Source organism: Rana temporaria, chromosome 3, assembly GCF_905171775.1.
Source record: "Rana temporaria chromosome 3, aRanTem1.1, whole genome shotgun sequence".
NCBI lineage: Eukaryota > Metazoa > Chordata > Amphibia > Anura > Ranidae > Rana > Rana temporaria.
In genome coordinates, this window is record NC_053491.1 from 300,133,000 (window position 1) to 300,151,622 (window position 18,623).

General features: G+C 44.8%; 1 protein-coding gene across 1 annotated transcript in view; it reads left to right on the forward strand.

Moving 5' to 3' along the window:
- LOC120932422 (GTP-binding protein SAR1b-like) overlaps nucleotides 1–18,623 on the forward strand; it is a 570,126-nt gene that overhangs the window by 470,638 nt on the left and 80,865 nt on the right. The gene's annotated exons all lie outside the window — the stretch shown is intronic.

Here is an 18,623-nt window from a genome sequence, read left to right on the forward strand (position 1 = left end):
AAAAAAAAAAGCACTAAACAAACACTAACTTTTTTTTTTTTTTTTTTTTTAAACACAAAACACAGACACTAAACACACACTAAGCTAAGCTAGATGAAATAAATGTACACTAACAGTGTGTACACTTACTACACAAAATTTAACTAAACTGAACACAAAACTTAGCTTTTATAAAAGCTCTTTAGGGAAAACTAAACAAAATTTGAACTGAGATGCCTATCAAATATCACTGAACAGCGAACCTGCAAGATCTAACAGTAACACAAGATGAACAAAACTTAGCTTTTAGAAAAGCTCTTTTATAAAGCTCAGCAAAATGTGTTCTGAAATCTCTTGCAAATATAACTGAACAGGGAGGATTGCAGGATCAAACAGTAACACAAATGAAAAAAACAGCACAAAACAGCACAAAACGTAGCTTTGAAAAAAGCTCTTGGGTCTATTGCTTTGAAAAAAGCAGTTGATATACTGGAAAAGATCCACTGGAATCACTAAATAGCAATGCTGGTGATGATCTAAATCAATCAAGAACAAAGACACAGGAAACCAGGAACACAGAAACAGCCTCCACACTCTATAGCCAGCTTCTGAATCTGCAATGAAATGGTGCTGGGAGTGAGCTTATATAATGTCCATGCAGGCAGGTTCCTATTGGTTGCTAACCTGTGACGAGTGTGGAAGGAGAACTCTGATTGGCTCTGATGCAAAAGGGCGGAGCAAATAATCGCGCAATATTCCTATTGCCGAATATTCGCATTGCGAATATTCGGCAATATAAAATGATCGCTTCAGCTACTCGGCCCAATGGCTCTAATCATACCAGCAATGCTTTCAGACGTCTATGGAGATCACTAGGATGTGATCTGTTTTAAAAATGAAACTGTAAAAATCGCTCTGATGCGGAAGATCGGGGCGAGGAAAATAATCGCGCGATATTGCGTTTGCCGAATAATCGCATTGCGATCTTTCTGGAAAATTCAATGAACGCTTCAGCTACTCGGCCCAGGGTCTCTAATGATACCAGCAATGCTTTTAGACGTCGATGGAGATATCTAGGATGTGATCTGATTAAAAAAAAAAATTGTAAAAAATCGAATATTCGGAATTGCGAATATTCACCGCGAATTTCGAAATATAGCGCGATTTCTCGAATATGCTATATTCGAGTCGAATATTCGCAATGCGAATATTCGTGAGCAACACTAGTTATTAGGAGATTATTGGGGCTCTAAGGTAAGAAGTAACGGTAAATGTAGATAACCGTCACAGGCTACATTGAAGGGAAGTGCTCAAGAGTACTAAGATAAAATAATAGTCTCTAGAATACAGAAACAAAGGTCTCCCGAAAGAAGAATAGAAAAAAAGAAAAGAAAAGAAAAAGGCAAAAGGGGAAAGAGGGAGGGAAGAAAGAGTGAGAGGGAAGAAAAAATTATATATAAATATATAAGGAAAAAAAGTGAAAGCAAGGTGAAAAGAACGCAAAAGAAAAAATGGGACAGAAAAGAGAGAAAGGACAAGAGAGAAAGTAAATGTGAGCTAAAGAACCATAGAAAAGTAGAAGTAGAGAAAGAAGGGGAGAAAGGAGAAGAGAAGAAAAGATAAAGCATGGGAAAGAGAATGTTTGAAAATATGTGATGAAACAGTGGAAGTATGGTGTATGAAGGAAAGTGAGGAAGAGTGAAGGAAATGGGGGTGATGGGGGTGGATTGGAGTGACGTGTGGGGAGAGATGAGAGGTAGTGAGAAGGAATAAAGGATCAGTGAAGGTGACGGTGAATGAAAGAAGTGAATAACCTGGGGAGGCACGGATAGACACGCATCGGCCGCAAGAATGCGGAGGTAAAAATGGGCTGGTAGGGAAAACACAAGTGTGAGACAGGGGGAGGGGGCAGAGGAAGATGGGAAAGACAAAGAAGGAAAATAAAAATAAAAAGTGGGGGGTGAGGGTGCAGAAAAAAGAAGTGAAAAATAGGCAACGATATGAGAAAATGAACAGGGGAAAGAGGAGAAATGGGGGGTGATAGTGCATAAAGAAAAAATATATGAACTAAAGCAAAAAAAAGGATGGGAATGGAGACAGGTGAAGACACATGGGGAACGAAAAGTACAGGATATGTTGAAGTGAGGGCAGCTGGGCAACATAAAACAGTGAGTGACAAACAACTGATGATAAAAAACACATCAAGGGTGAAGGGTGAATAGGGTAGGGAGAGCTGTACCTTTGAACTGTGGAGATTCAGTATAGGAATTCAAAGAAATTTGAGAACTTCCTGAACAGAGATCACTGATGTCAGAAGGAATGCTGCTGGAATATAAATAGCAGCGGCAAGCAGACAAGGTGATTCCTTCTAAAATATAAGAATAAAAGGGGTCATTTTTTGGAATGAAGCCAGAAAAGCCAAAATATTTGGCCAGAGAAAAGGTGTGGAAATTCGACTCACCTATAGCATAGAGGCCACCAATATGCTAGTAGTTGGAGGTACCAAAAATGATCCTTCCAAACCAGCAGGTAAGGCCAGATTAAATAGGGTGCATCTGGCCTAATTACAGAGATAGAAAAACAAGTACCACCTGTGGAGGGAGGGGGGGGGAAACGAGTACCACCAGGGGGGGCTTCGGTCGATCCGCCCCTCTGCCCAATCAGACACAACATTCCCCATCCACCCTGGTGGGTCAGGGTCCCAAAAACGTACCTGGTAACAGGCCAGGTACATAGCGGCGGTGGTCTCCTCGGCGTGTACGCACGCCAGCATCGTCGGCTAACAGCCGCCGCCTCCACCATCCCACGTGATGATGTGACGTCCCGCGTGAGCGCGGGCCCGCCGCGCATGCGCGGTGCACGCCACTGGGTGTGAGGGTGGTGCGTACATGCCACCAGCAGGGGGAGAATGCGCTCCCCATACGCGGCGGCCGTGCACTGTCGCCATCATGTGGGGAAATGCTATAGCGCAACTAATTGCGCTAATGTCTCACCCTGCTGGGCGGTGGACGGGACGCCCATATGAGTGGCAGCTGCAGCAACCTGGGAAAAGAGGGGAGTATCCTGGACCAGCCGAACAAAGAGACATGTCATAAGGAAAAGGGAGAAGGAATACTCCAGGGAAGAAGAATTACTTGTAGATGGATTGAAGAAACATGAGAGCAAACACATATATAATCATACGAATATATGCAGTTCCATATTTTGATACACATAATTACAAAAACACGGATGACCCTATCACAACATACATGTATATTCTAAACATAATTGCCATCCCATACTTGTCCTTATGTACATGTGTATTACAGGTATATTCCAGATTAATTAAAGTATTATTCTAAAAAAACATGAGATGAAAAAAGTGACAGATGACAGAAGGCGGACAAAGAGCATAAGTCACATGGGCACATGGCGGTCACCCTGTGTCCATGGCTCAGGATTTAAAGAGCAGAGACGATTTGAATGCTTGAAACAAAAGTTAATTTCTAATTTTGAATTTTTAAAGTTGAATTTTTAAAGGAGTCTGGAAATTGGAGTGATTTAACTTATCCAATGAATCCAGGTCCTAGACAACGTGTTGCTGAGGCTTCGGTGAATCACAGAAGGATCGGTGGAGAAGGTGGCCGTCTGACCGATGCGTTCAGACAATTTTTTAGTCCGTAGCCCCAAGGTATGACCGGTTCCAGCAACCATCGCCAGCGTCTGGTTTACATGGTGCGGGAATACCTAGGGGCAAGATCAGACTTGGACACCTTCCCCGCCGAAAATCCTCTGGCTTACTGGGTCTTGAGGATGGATCACTGGCCAGAGCTTGCACAGTACGCAATTGAGCTACTGGCTTGTCCTGCATCCAGCGTTCTTTCAGAACGCACATTCAGTGCTGCTGGAGGCTTTGTGACCGATCACAGGGTGCGCCTCTCCACCGACTCTGTCGATCGACTGACCTTCATAAAAATGAATCGGGCTTGGATCAACACCAGCTACCAAGCACCTGATGCTGATGTAACATAATAATTTTTTTTAAATGACAGATCCCTTGGAGACTGCCTATGCTGATGCTGAGTGACTGTCCTGTTATGCTGCTGACTGAATATCCTTTTCCTCCTCAATGATCTTGCTGATAGCTAGTAAGAACATTGTTGGTTATGTCCACCGCCACCAGTGCCTAAGGCCCAATTTTTCTGCCCCTGTTTAACAGGGGCATATAATAACAATTTTTGATGCAATGCTTTGCATGTGGCTTTTTGCTGCGCTCCAATGACATTATCTGTGAGAGGTTGCAGTGTTGTGGCACCGCCACCAGTGCCTAAAGCCCAATTTTTCTGCCCCCGTTCTAGTATTTTTCTTTGTTTGATTCTTTTCTAATTTGAGTTCATTCTAGCTTTCTCCTACGTTATCATAGTGTCATGTTTATTTTCCTGTACTAAATACTCATCATTGTCCATGTAAACACCACAAATCTAGATTGGTTCTTTTAGGCAGCATTGATATAATAAGCCACACATTGTTGAGTATCCAAAAATATTTATTGTTTCACACTTAAAATGTGTAATTTTAATTTTTTCCAAAAATATCTTAATAGAAATTCTTAATTTTTTTTGTCAAGAAATATATTTTTGCTTTGAAATACTTGTCTACATCTATTTTTTTATTTTAATTTTTTAAACCCTCCCCAGCACATCAATCAGATTCTTGAGTTTTTGGTCCACCACTTGGGTTTTCTTTTTAAGCTGCCCTAAGGCGAGGTTTAGGTCCTCTATTTCTGCCCTGCAGGACAAGATCTCCCCAATTAAGACCTGGGCACTGTAGGTGTCCAATCCTCCCCCAACAGCACGAACACCTCCTGAAATTTGGAAAAAAAACATGTATTACAATTATGCAGGCCTACATCTATTACCTGAAGCTGTGCTGTATGACACTGACCTGATGTGGTGGCATTTTCCACTTCCTGCACATCTGGCGAGGGTGGGGCTTGGCTCTGTGTGGGGTTGGTCGGCTCCACTGCTGAAGCTTGATTGCGCCCTATGAGATTGTAAAAAAAGGGATACATGAAACAAAAAGATTAGAGGTCTAAAAGAGGAATATCGATCATTCTTTTTATAAAGTGTGGTACAATTGTCTGTTTTTACAATCCTTCAAAGCTTAACACAGGATTTTATCCATTACCAAAGCTGCTGCATTTCTCTATCTTTGGCCAAGTTTCCTACATGCAAAAACACCATGTATGACCTCTGTGTGACACCCTAACTAGGTTGGCCAACACTCAATGCCGATCCTGACCTCCCTGGGGTACTAATCAAAATGACATGGCACATTAAAAATGAGAAGCGGGGGGTGCTGACGACAGTGACATGTCACATTAAAGAAAGTTTAGAAGTGGGGGAAGGGGATGTTCTGCTGTCGGAAATGACATCTTACATGAAATTGAGAAGCAAGGGGTGCAGCCAGCGAGTTGAGAAGCGGGGTGAGGGGGCGAAAATGACTTCTCACCAGGCGGGGCCTCTAGTAATTTGGGGGGCCCTTTGCAGCTTTGCGGGGCCCTAAGCGGTTTGCATAGTGAGCCTATAGGGCGGATCGGCCATGCCAACACTTGTGCTACTGAGTCCATATGTGTAACCACCTGCTGAGCTGAGCATACTCTCCTTTTACTGTATATTGACTTAAGTTGGATTATTTAAATCTAGTTAATAACACATCTACATTAAATAAAAAATTGGTCTCACATAAAAAGATCATAAATAGAATGAACAACCAATTATTATGCCCACAAACATGAACCTTGGGACATCTATTCTTGAACTGTATATATACACACACACAACCTGAAAGAAAAAGCACATGCCGCAAAATAATAAAAACAAATAGAGTACACATGAAAATTACTTACGTCTTCTGATGACTCTTCGAATCCTCTCCATCTGCTCCGGCTCTCTTCTTTTAAGGTCAGACCACCTTTTCCTTAATTGCTCCCTTGACATCTACACCTTGAATTTCTGATGGAGAGTCCTCTGAACCTTCTCCATTATCTGGGCTTTGTAACTCCTCCTGCCCCTGGTGTGTGCCTGGCCTCTCTCCTGCATTGAGGTTGCAGCTTGCTGTCTCTCTTGAGTCTCCTACATCATGTCTTCACCGTCTTGCATTGACCGACCAAAAAGGGGCGTGGCAATTACTAGAACGATTGTCATGGGCGGGGAGACGTGCGGAGCTTCTTGCATGCGCAGTGTATAAAGCGATATTGCGTGCGTGAGAACGTCGTTCACATTCGGTAGAAAACGCCAGAAAAACGATCGTGCAGTACGATGATACAAAACTTGATTTTGGACTTTATGATCAGTGGAAGAGTTTGTGGGTTAGATATGGGGAGAAAGCTAAGGCTTGACTGACATTGGCTTTTTTTGCTAAATTTTGACTTGCAGAAATAATGGAGGCCTTCAGAGAACAGGAGTTCTTCACAGAATTTGTTCAAAGGGGGCCCCGGATGGCAACCCCCCTTTTTTCTAGAATTTTTCTTTCCCAAAAAAATAATTTATTCAGCCAAGATCTGGCATTGTAATTGCCCCCCACCCCTAAAATAATCTACATATTGTTGCCACACAGCACATGCGCTTTGGGGGGCCAAGCCTGTATGGCCACAGGCTCACAGGACACCACTGGAACATCAATGGCCTCATCAGGCACAAGTGTCATGTAGTTTGTTGAGGGTCTCTTTAGGAAATTGTGCAATATGCAGGAGCAAAGTATGACATGGTTCAGATTCTACTTAACAAACCTACAGTCATTGTCTTGTTTGCACCGCCTGTATACTGCTGTTCAAAGTTAATAGGGCCGAAGGGTCCCTATAGGCTCACTATGCAAGCCGCTTAGGGCCCCGCAAAGCTGCGAAGGGCCCCCCAAATTACTAAAGGCCCTGCCTGGTGAGAAGTCATTTTCGCCCCCTCACCCCGCTTCTAAACTTGCTGGCTAAGTCATTTCCGACAGCAGAACACCCCCTCCCCCACTTCTCACCTTTTTTTAATGCAGTGTTTCTCAATTCCAGTCCTCAGGCCCCCCCCAACAGGTCAGGTTTTCAGGATTTCCCTCAAATGAAAAGGCTGTGGTGATTACTAAGGCAGTGAAACTGATCAAATCACCTGTGCAAAATAATGGAAATCCTGAAAACCTGACCTGTTGGGGGGGGCCTGAGGACTGGAATTGAGAAACACTGCTTTAATGGGACATGTCACTGTCGTCAGCGCCCCCGCTTCTCATTTTTAATGTGCCATGTCATTTTGCTTGGGGCCCCAGGGAGGTCAGGATCGGCACTGGGTCTTGTAATGACCTGGGGGGAGTGGTGGCGGGGAAACTCATGCTATTTTTTTCAATGATTTTTATCCATATTGCAGGGACCAAACATTACATTAAAGCCGCAAGCAGTATTAAATGTATTTTTTCTTATAGTAATCTCATGTTGTGCAGGGACATTTCTAAACACGTGCCACTACTATAGACACCCAGCAGGTACGATATTTAAAGGAATTTCTCTTTTTTTTTTCACTTTAAGCATCATTAAAATCACTGCTCCAGAAAAAAATACAGTTTTTTTAAAAAAAAATTCCATTGATACATGTTCCCGGGGGCAAGACCCGGGTTTTCAAAGACGTTTTCCAACAATAACTTGAATATTGGGCTTTAAAATTAGCACTTTTGAATTCGAACGTTCGAGTCCCATAGACTTCAATGGGGTTCTAAATGTTCGCGCAAACGTTCGGTCCGTTCGAAGGTTCTGGTGCGAACCGAACGCGGGGGTGTTCGGCTCATCCCTATTGGTGTTTTGTTTTGTCGCAGTGATGCCTCTCCCATTGCTATGGGTGATGACCTCCCTTTGCTGGAGCATTGCTGGCGGCCCATGATGCAATGGAACTCTCCTCCAAGAAGGATTTCCTCTTTAAATTGGCAGTAGTCATCCTGGTCCCTGTCCAGCAAATGGTAAACCGACCAGTACTCTACCAGTAATAAGGTTTGTAGCAATTTTGGCCACCGGTCTCTAGGCCATTCCTCCTTGCATATAGTCAGAAGCCACTATCTCAGCCATTTGCACTGCATTTAACTCTTTAGTCCGGTTCCACTTAAACCACTCATTCATGGTCTCATACACCATTTGCCCCTTTTGACTGTCCCTCCTAGGTGGAGACATCTTCTCAGGCTACTCTGAGCTCACTTCCCCTTTAACTTGATTCAACATGAACTTTTTGTGTTTTGACTGCCTCATCCTTGCAGTCACATACACAGCAGCTTGTTACACAGTTCACAGCAAAAAAATAAAAATAATTCTCACCTGTGCACCACCTGTATGCAACACAGTCTGTCAACTGAACTCCTGCGTAATGCTGTTCGCCTGGCTGCAGGGCCCGTGCAAGGATTTTTGCCAATTCAGGCGAAGGTGCATTTTGCCCCCCCCCCCAGTGCGCACGCACGCTCAGGGCACATCAGGGTACAGTGCACATCAGGGCACAGGGCACCCTTCAGATCCCACAGTGCCCCTCAACTTCTCACAGTGCACTCCAACCTCCCACAGTGCACTCCCACCTTTCTCAGCGCCACCTAGCCCCCCCAACCTTGCAAATTGCACTTCACGTTGACTAAGCATTGAGCGGGCGTAATTTACTTTCAAAATTCGACGTGATACTGAGCATGCGAGCGCATGCGCCGTTCGTAAAAAGCATCAATTACGTGGGGTCACAACACATTTACATACAACACGCCCCCTAACAGACTAGTTTGAATTAGGCGGGCTTACGCCATGTCAGATAAACAATGCCGCCGTAACTTAGAGCGCAAGTTGTTTCTGAATACAGGACATGGCGCTCTAAGTTACGGCGGCGTAGTGTATCTGAGATACGCTACGCCTGCCTAAAGATAGGCGTTTGTATGTGAATCTGGGCCCTAAAATTTAAAGGGCAATATCTAAACTGTGACTGTGCCTTAAATTTTAATACATCAAAATGTAGGCCTTGGTCGTCTTGTGATTCTCACAATATAAAGCTTTTTCGTTTTTAAAATACGACCGTTTGAAGAACGACAAGTATTCAGGTCTGTGCTTAGAGCCTGCATAAACATTGGTTTCCTGGCAACGCTGAGGGGAATTATAGCTCCTCCCACACAGCTCTGAGGGGAATTGTAGCTCCTCCCACACAACTGGCTCAGTTATTTGGCTCTGTGTAACTTCTGCATACTTTCAGCGATTAAAACCATTAAACTTTTAAAATGTTCAGCTCTTTCAGCTAATGATGGGACTTCAACTTTTTTTTCTACTATTTAGAACTTAAAATATTAAGCTTTTTTTTTTTTTTCAATTGTTTTTTATTGAAAAATTTGTAAAGAAATATTACAAAGTAAAGGTAGCAAAGTAAGTGATACAGCAAAAAAATACAACCGCCGTACAAATGTATAATCAAATACAAATAAAACACAAACTTCCAAAAAAAATAATAATCACTCAGGAATATCAGCGAGGGGGAAGTAAGCAGGAAAAAGATGGGCGCAAGAGGAAGAACATAAAATAAAGAGGAAAGGGAAAAGTTAGGGAAAAGGATGGTCCATGGTCTGACCGTTGAGAGAGTGCATAACGTACAAAAATACACACTATATATAATAAACAGATACAGAAATACAAACGTCACATAATCAGAAACGTCATACCCATGGGAAGAGTCAGGCTTTGCCACTATACCAAGATGTCCAAATGTACCAATTGGAATCGAATTTACCCCTATCACCCCACCTACTTGCCAGGAGAGATTCATGAACATAATTTGACTGAATAATCTTGAGAACTTCCGAGACATTGGGGGCTTTATCCGCTTTCCAGTGCTGTGCTCAGGCCCGGATTTTCCACAAGGCCACTGAGGCCAGGCCTTGGGGCGGCAGGGAGCCAAGGGCTCAGTGGCAGTGGCATAGACTCCCGATGCCCGGAACATACAATTAAGGGTGGTAAGTTATGGGGGAATCCGCTCGCTCGTTAACAAGTGATTGCGGCGATGTCGCCGAAATCACTTGTAAAAATGTGTGCGTCCGTCCTCCCCTCTCCCCCCTCCCCCTCACCCCACATACCTCTCTGCTGGCTCTGTCTTCGGAACTCCGTCCTCCATCCTCCCCCAGACCACCGAGTCTGTCTCCTGTTCCTGCTGCCGATGCACACAGTGAGAGGGGAGAGCCAGTACATGTGGAACCCTTCAGGTATAACACTTCCCATCTCAGCTGTGACAGGAGTTCTAGCACAATGCTAGGACTCCTGTTTTGGAGGTGACAGGGTCAATAAAGAGAACATGTCACCTCCAATTGCTATCACACAGGGAATTTTTTTTCTCCTGTGTGATAGCAAAAAAGTTAAGTAAAAAAAAATTGCTAAAAAAAATAAGAAAAATAATAAGAAAATTATACAAAAATAAAAAAAAGAAAGCGACAAGCTACAAAAAAAAAAAAGTGATAAAAATTTTTTTCAACTAACCGTGCCGCCCCTGCCATCCGGTTACCATTCCATGTTGATTTGGGGGGGGTCGGTTTGCGGAGAAGGGGTGCATTGCGGAACCTGGCCTTGAGGCAGCAGGGAGAGCAAATCCGGCCCTGGCTTAAGCGCCCTGGCCGCCAAAAGAATGTGAGTTACTACTACTCTAAAATTAGGGAATTGACCCAACTGTAAACAATGCCAACTAAATGGCACAGCAACCATACCACTGTCTGTAACGACACGAAAACTGGTTCGATAACTTGAACCACCCCCTTGTTGTCACAGTACCCCCCCCAATCCTCAAGTCCCAACATGCCTCCCCCCAGCTCCATTGCCAGGACCACTGGAACAATCCCCACCGTACCTGTACCGAAGGAACCGCACCTATATCCAGTCACCAGATAAAGATTCCGAACCCCCTAACCCTCGCCAGAACGCTCCATACACGCAGATCCTGCCGCCTACGTGACGAACTTTAAAACAACATTACACCCTGATCCAGCCACCCCAGGCAATGGCCCATTTTACATCCCCAGACAAGTGGCAAAAATCCCCCCTAAGCTCCTTGTGCAATATGCTGACATATATCGGGGCAAGAACTCACCGGTAGCCGCCGGCATAAAGACCTCAGCCATGAAATCAATTCAACATGCAAATGGACTTACCCACCAATCTCGTAACCTGCATCGCACGTAAAGCTGCGCCCTATTCCCAGTAATCCCACGCCCCAAACTCTCTACCACGGCTCTCAGCAGTAGCCCTCCCAGCCTCCCATGTCAACAGTGCTAGAAAATCAAGTACCGTAGACAGGGCCGTCTTTAATATGGTTTGGGCCCTGGGCAAACTTTTTTTTTTGGGGCCCCCCTCCAGCTTATTTTGGGCCTGGCTGGTTCACATGTATGTGTTTTGGCGGTCCTCATTTGTGCAGGCACAGCAGTCCATTGATTTGAATGGGCTGCCATGCCTTTGTTTCCTGCAGAAAAAAGGTGCATTCAGCATTTTAAAAATACAGTTGCCTTGAAATCCATTCTGCTTTTGCACCATGCTACTTACCTGCAGTTCTTGCACACACAAACGCACTGTGTTTTTAAAAGCGTGACCTAAACGTCTAAAAATGCAGCAAGTTTGACAGTGCGGGAACTGCAGATAAGTCACAGCAGACAGCAGAATGGACAGACAGTGCTGTATTTCAGTGCTTGATGGGCATAGGTGTGCCGCATGAGGCATGCGCTTTTCTTTGCAGGAAACGCAGGCATGGCGGCCCATTCAAATGAATAGGCTGCTGTGCCTGTGCAAATGTGGGCCGCCAAAACACATACATGTGAACCAGCCAGGCCCAAAATAAGCCCATCAAGCAGTTAAATACAGACAGTAATGCCATGTGCTCTGAGGCCTTACTCAGCCTGGACTGCAGGTCTGGTCTGTGATTTAAAGAGTACCTCTATTTTACACATGGCATGGCATGGGGTCCCATGGTGCTAAAGCAGAATGGACAGACGGTGCTGTGACCCCATGCCATGCCATGTGTAAAATAGAGTAACTTTTTAAAACACTGACCAGACCTGCAGTCAATCATCAAATATTATAAAGACTTTGGGCACACTCTACAGAAAACTTCTATTTACAATATAGATTAGCAAACAGTGACATACCTTGAGGAGCAAGACATGAAGAAGTCAGCCTCGGGAAGAGCAAACTGGGGATGTTATAAAATCACATTCTAATTCACTTTTATATACATGCAGCACCCAGTAGCAGGAAGGGAGAAGTGCACGTCTAAAGGGAAGCCAGGGGTGCTGTACATTTTAAAACACTGGGAAGGGAAGCAGTACTGTCACTGGCTGCGTGCCGCTGATGATTTTCAGCCTGATTTGTGGGCAGCACAGGGGCTTAACGGGCGGCAGGGCCGCCATCAGGAATTATGGGGCCACTTACACAGCTTCAGGCATGGGCCCCCTGGAGCAGAGACCCGGGATGGGGGGGGTGCTGCCGCCTGAAATTTAGAAGCAGGGGGCCCTTTAAAAAAAAGAAATAAAGAAAGAAATAAAGAAAAATATATCTAAAAAAGGGATGTAGCCATCCGGGGCCCTGGGGACCTCTGGGCCCTTTAATAAAAAGAAAAAAAAGAAATAAAAAATATATATAAAAAATATATTTTAAAAAGGGGGTTGCCATCTGGGGCCCTGGGGACCCCTGGGCCCTTTGATAATTTGTTTTTAATAAAAATAAATTACAAAAAAGGGGGTTGCCATCCGGGACCTCTGGGCCCTTTAATAAAAAATAAAAAAATATATATAAAAAAGAAACATTTATAAAAAAAAAAAGGGGGGGTTGCCATCCAGGGCCCTGGGGACCTCTGGGCCCTTTAATTAAAAAAAAATAAAAAAAATATATAAACAAAAATAAAAAAATAAACATTTATAAAAAAATAAAGGGTGTTTGCCACATGGGGCCCTGGGGACCTCTGAGCCCTATATATATATTATATATATATATATATATATATATAAAAAAAAAAAAAAAGAAAATAAAAAAAAAAAAATTTATAAAAAAAAAAAGGGGGGTTGCCATCTGGGGCCCTGGGGACCTCTGGGTCCTTTAATAATAATAATAATAATAATAATAATAATATCATTTATATTATATATATATATATATATATATATACTATATATATATATATATATATATATTATATATATATATATATATAAAATAAAAGAAATAAGGAATATATAAAAAAAAAAATTTTATAAAAAAAAGGGGGGTTGTCATCTGGGGGCCCTGGGGACCCCCAGACCTCTAAAAAAAATTGGCCCTTTAATAAAAAATAAAATAACCCCTAAAAAAAATTGTTCCTTTAATAAAAAATAAAAATATATTAAAAAAATATATTTTTTTATTTAAAAATAAATAAAAAAAAAGGGGGTTGCCATCTGGGGCCCTGGGGGCCTCCGGCCCCCTGAGGGCCTCGAACCCCTAAAAAAAAAAAAAAAAAAAAAAAAAAATGTTTTTTTTTTTTTTTTTCAAAGGGGGGTTGCTTTGGGCCCCCAACAGTGACAGGGCCCAGGGCACCTGCCCCATTTGCCCTGCGGTAAAGACGGCCCTGACCGTAGACGGGCCCCCCAGGCTTGCTAGCAGGCAACCGACCCTAAAACTTACCCCCCATGCGCGCCAACGATGACAGCAATAGTACACACCTTATAGGAAGGCCCCCCCCCCTGGGAAATAAAACTAGGGGATGCCGGACTCCCAGCCAGCCACGTCCTGAACAACATTTCCCTTGAACAACCTTTGTAACATGGCGCAGGTAATGGAGCGACCAAAGGGCAGACCCTGCGCCCTAAACCCATCCTACCACGTACCCCGACAGCCTAAAGCTGTCCGAGTGACAAAACGCGCGCCCCTTGTACATACCGCCTAACCAACCCCCCAGCAGTGTCAGAAGCATAAGACACCGTACAAACCCTGTGTCTATGAAACAATAACAGACCCCCCCGTTACAAATTGTGAGGTGGTGAGCAAGTTAAAGGAATTCCATTCCTCCTAAGGTACCACCCCCCAGCCGTGAGCCCCTCGAACCCTTACTTGCATAACCGTACTGCCCCCCCACCCCCTGCGATACATCCAGTACAAATGTGACCGCAACCACCCCTGGATACTGTAGAAAAGACCGAAAATCCCCACAATAAGCGGAACTACAGTCAAGGAACCCATCCATTGCCCCAAACCCATGAACAAACCCTGAGGCCCAGCATACTAGCCGCCACCTCCTACTTATCCCTACCTAGGAAAAAGGCTGAATCCCCCCCACCGAATTGGTACCGCTTGCTAGCAAACTCTCCCCAGCACGCCTCCCTGTGAAACAGCGGGACGGGGGGTGTGTGCCCACCGCCCCAGGGGCCCCGTGCTGAAACCTGTCGAACCCCCCCAAACCTACAGCAGCCCCCCTGGCAAAATGTCCCGCACAACCCACTCCGCGTTCTTGTTGGCAATCCAGGGGCGGGTGCCCCCCCCTGCAGAAACTGCTTCGAAGCACGCGTAGAAGACCTACCAGCGCATCCCAAGTCAGAGGTCTGTTTCCATCCCACCAGAACCACTGCCAACCACCCCCCAGTGCCTAGCATAAAAGAACAAAGTCAAGCAACGCTCCGGTTGTACTCACCTATGACACCGGGCATGCTAGCGACCACCAGCATCCAAAACACGAATGTCCGCGGGATAAAACGGTATCCTTCATCCATGTTACATCGGGCTGTCCCCCACCCAATGAACTCGTGACGAGAAACCTCTAACCCACTCACCCTTGCCAAACTCGCACCCACTGTACCGCTATCGGTGCACCAACGGTCCCTGAAAACAAATGCCTCAAACGCCCACATCCCCCTTATAAGCATCCGCAACAAATGCCACAGCCCCCCTTCGTCTCCTGCCACCATACTCACCATCACCACTTCCGACGTAGCAGTGTACTAGCACTGTATGTAGCTGACCTGATTTGGGGGGGGGGGTGATTACTGTTTCTGCCACCCCCTGCCATGTGTGCTAGCACTGTATGTAGCTGACCTGATTTGGGGGGGGGGGTGATTACTGTTTCTGCCACCCCCTACCATGTGTACTAGCACTGTATGTAGCTGACCTGATTTGGGGGGGGGGGGGTGATTGCTGTGTCCGCCACCCCCTGCCATGTGTACTAGCACTGTATGTAGCTGACCTGATTTGGGGGGGGGTGATTGCTGTGTCCGCCACATCCCCGCAGGCCGCCAGCCCCGGTGAAGGCCGTAGGTCTCTGCAGACCGCCGTCTCTTGCGTGACCCTGCCACCCGCCCCTAATCACTAAGTAGGCCGCGCTAACAACCCCCCCATATCCCCCGCAACCCTTGGCATGCTACATGGGTGCCCCCCCCGGCTGCCGGCCGCGTGGAAACGGCCTGACAGCCATACCGCTGCACCCACCCACCACTGCTCCCCATTTTGCTGGGACAGGTGAGGGGCCATACAATAAAATTGTCCTGCACGTGGGGAAGGCGTGCGCCATTACAGCGCGTAGCCCCGACCCCCAGTTTTTTAGAATGAATGAGCTTGCTCTGCTGGGGGGGGGGGGAGTGCCCCCTGCATATAGCCGTGGCAGAAGCGGTCCCAAACAGGGCCAAGACAAAAACGCAGCGGAGGCAGAGGCCTGCGAGATAGACCCCCCCCCCCGGGCACCGCAGTATAACTAACTAAAACCTACCCCAGAGAGTCCCCCTCGGAGCCGACGCCAGAATAGCAAGAAGGATAAATGTCCCTGGCAGCCCTGACAGAGGAGCAGCATGTAAAACTGCTTCCTTCTGTCTCCCTCACCAACTGAAAATGTTCCCGCCTCCACCTTTTGTACAGCTCCTCCCCCTATCCAGCACTTTACTCCTGAATCCTCCCCTTCCATTCTTACCAACTTTACCCTTTTGTTGACTCTCCTTTCCACCATGTCATGCCCGGCCCTTCACTATTTTTTCCTTTGTCTTTTTCCGCTCCGGGCCTCCCTTGATGTTCTTAATCTGGCCCTGCAACCTTGTTAACCTCCCTGGCGGTATGATTCTGTCTGGAATTACGTACCAAAAGCGGTACAATTATTTGCAAGGAAATTTATACTGTTTTATACTGTAGGCCTGTAATTTTTAGGAATAACTCACTTAAATCTGACCAAACAAGAATCTAATAGGCATCCCGGGTATGACATTTAAAAAAAACCTAAATTATAAATTATAATATAATAAATAATTATAAATAATTATAACAAATAATAATATAATTCTAATAAAAATTATTCAATAATGTAATCAAATCAAAATCACTGAAATGTTCTCAGTTGCAAAATTGTCGCTGTCATTATTTTTTTTTTTTTATGACGAATTTCCCCACAAATCGCTATCGCACAATTCTGCAAGTGATTATAATTTATTATCGCTGTTTTTTAGCTGATCTAAAACCATTTTTGACATAAAGGGACACTTTTGGTTGCTATGGACAATCTACAGTTTGCAGGGAGAAAGAAAGGTTTTTATTATATAAAATGACATGTAGGGCACTGGGCAGACCACTAGGGACAAGGGGTGTGTGTTTTTTTTACATACAGTACTGTAATCTATAAGATTACAGTATACTGTATGTATAGTGTTTGTTTACGTTTTTGAATTTGGCGCTGTTCTCCGCTCCCGTGCGTCGTAACGTCGCAGGGAACGGAGATCGGCGGCACAGAAGGACGCTGTGTGAATCGAGCGAGGTCCCGCTCGCTCACACAGCGCGGTGGCATCGCTGGATCCAGGACAAGGTAAGCCAGCGCACGCTGCAGGCTCTGCATAGCTTACCCCGAGCATGATTCGGGGATACCGATCGCAACATAAAAAACCCACCCCGAGTCACGCTCGGGGATACTGCCAGGCAGGTTAAGATAGCATACAAACATAGATTTTTTTTGTTCATCCAACCTACCAAGCTGAACAAAAAAAAAAAAACATCTAACAGACTGCTGCTATTGACAGTTGATTGCCTGCAGCTGCTGTTCGACTGGCAATCTTCCGCCTGACTGCTTTTATTATTCAGTCATAGGAGGAGGGTGGCAACAGAGCCAGTTTGAAATTCAGCTAGTTCTCTCTGATGGCCAGATTTATTAATCAGAAAAAGTCTCCCTTGTGTTACTTTGTGTTTGGACATGACTATCTTGATGGATATGCATCTTCAACTGCCATGGTATATCTAATGCCTTGTAAATTCTTGTGTACCCTTTTCCTACATTGATACCTTTTAACAATGAGATCCCTCTGATGCTTTGAAAGCTCTCTGCGGACCATGGCTTTTGCCTGAAAATGTCAGGAAAGGCCTACCAGAACAGCTGAACTTTATTTGGGGTTAATGATGGCAGGTGTGTACTGACTCCTATTTAACATGAGTTTGATTGTGATTGCTTATTTCTGAACACAGCTACATCCCCAGTTATACGGGGGTGTACAAACGTATGCAACCATATTTAATTTGTTTTATTTTTACTTCCCTCCACCTGACTATGGTATACCAGAATATAACCCCTGACCGCTAAGCCCCCTTTACAGTTAATACCCCCCCACATTAACCCTTAATAAAGAATGAGACCACTACTTAATGTTGGAGTAAAAACTGGCCGTAGCAGCCTCCTTTATTTTAAATACTCTTTAAATAATCATAAATAACCAATAATGAATAACCAATAACACATAGAGAAAAAACACTTATTTCCTGAGATAATAACCTCTCCTAACATGGTGCTGGACTTTGCAGGACCCATTAACCATTAAACTCGTTAACCTTTAAACTTTGTAACTATGTAACACTTTTTGGCACTGCGGTGTCCTAACCTCTGGTCATAGGCCTCAAGCCGAAGCTGGCTCAAAGACGACCATTGACCGCAGTGCCCCCATTCACCAACCTTCCAGCTACATTAGTAGACTGGCAACTAGAAACCCCTTCAGAACCCCTCCCACCGCTGGGTACTGGCGTCCATCTTTGGGGTAATATCTTCTCCTGCAAAGTCCAAAACACCCGCCACTGCCACGATGACGTGATCCTTCCCACCTGCAATGAAACAAAACACAAAACAGCACCAAAACACATACCAAGTCATCAAATCCCATCAGTACCATACTCCATAACCCACAAAAAGAAGGGAGGGTGGGTGGGAACTTCGCTCCCCCACGCCTCACTTGCCCGGGAAACGGAGGGTAGGAGATATATATATCTCCCCTCCCACCGCTGTTACTCCTCCCCCCCCAGCTACCAGGGTTTTCTGTTAACCCTGTCATGGCCGGCCCTACACTGACTTGCAGTTGCTCCGGGCCTCACTTGACTATGGTATACCAGAATATAACCCCTGACCGCTAAGCCCCCTTTACAGTTAATACCCCCCCACATTAACCCTTAATAAAGAATGAGACCACTACTTAATGTTGGAGTAAAAACTGGCCGTAGCAGCCTCCTTTATTTTAAATACTCTTTAAATAATCATAAATAACCAATAATGAATAACCAATAACACATAGAGAAAAAACACTTATTTCCTGAGATAATAACCTCTCCTAACATGGTGCTGGACTTTGCAGGACCCATTAACCATTAAACTCGTTAACCTTTAAACTTTGTAACT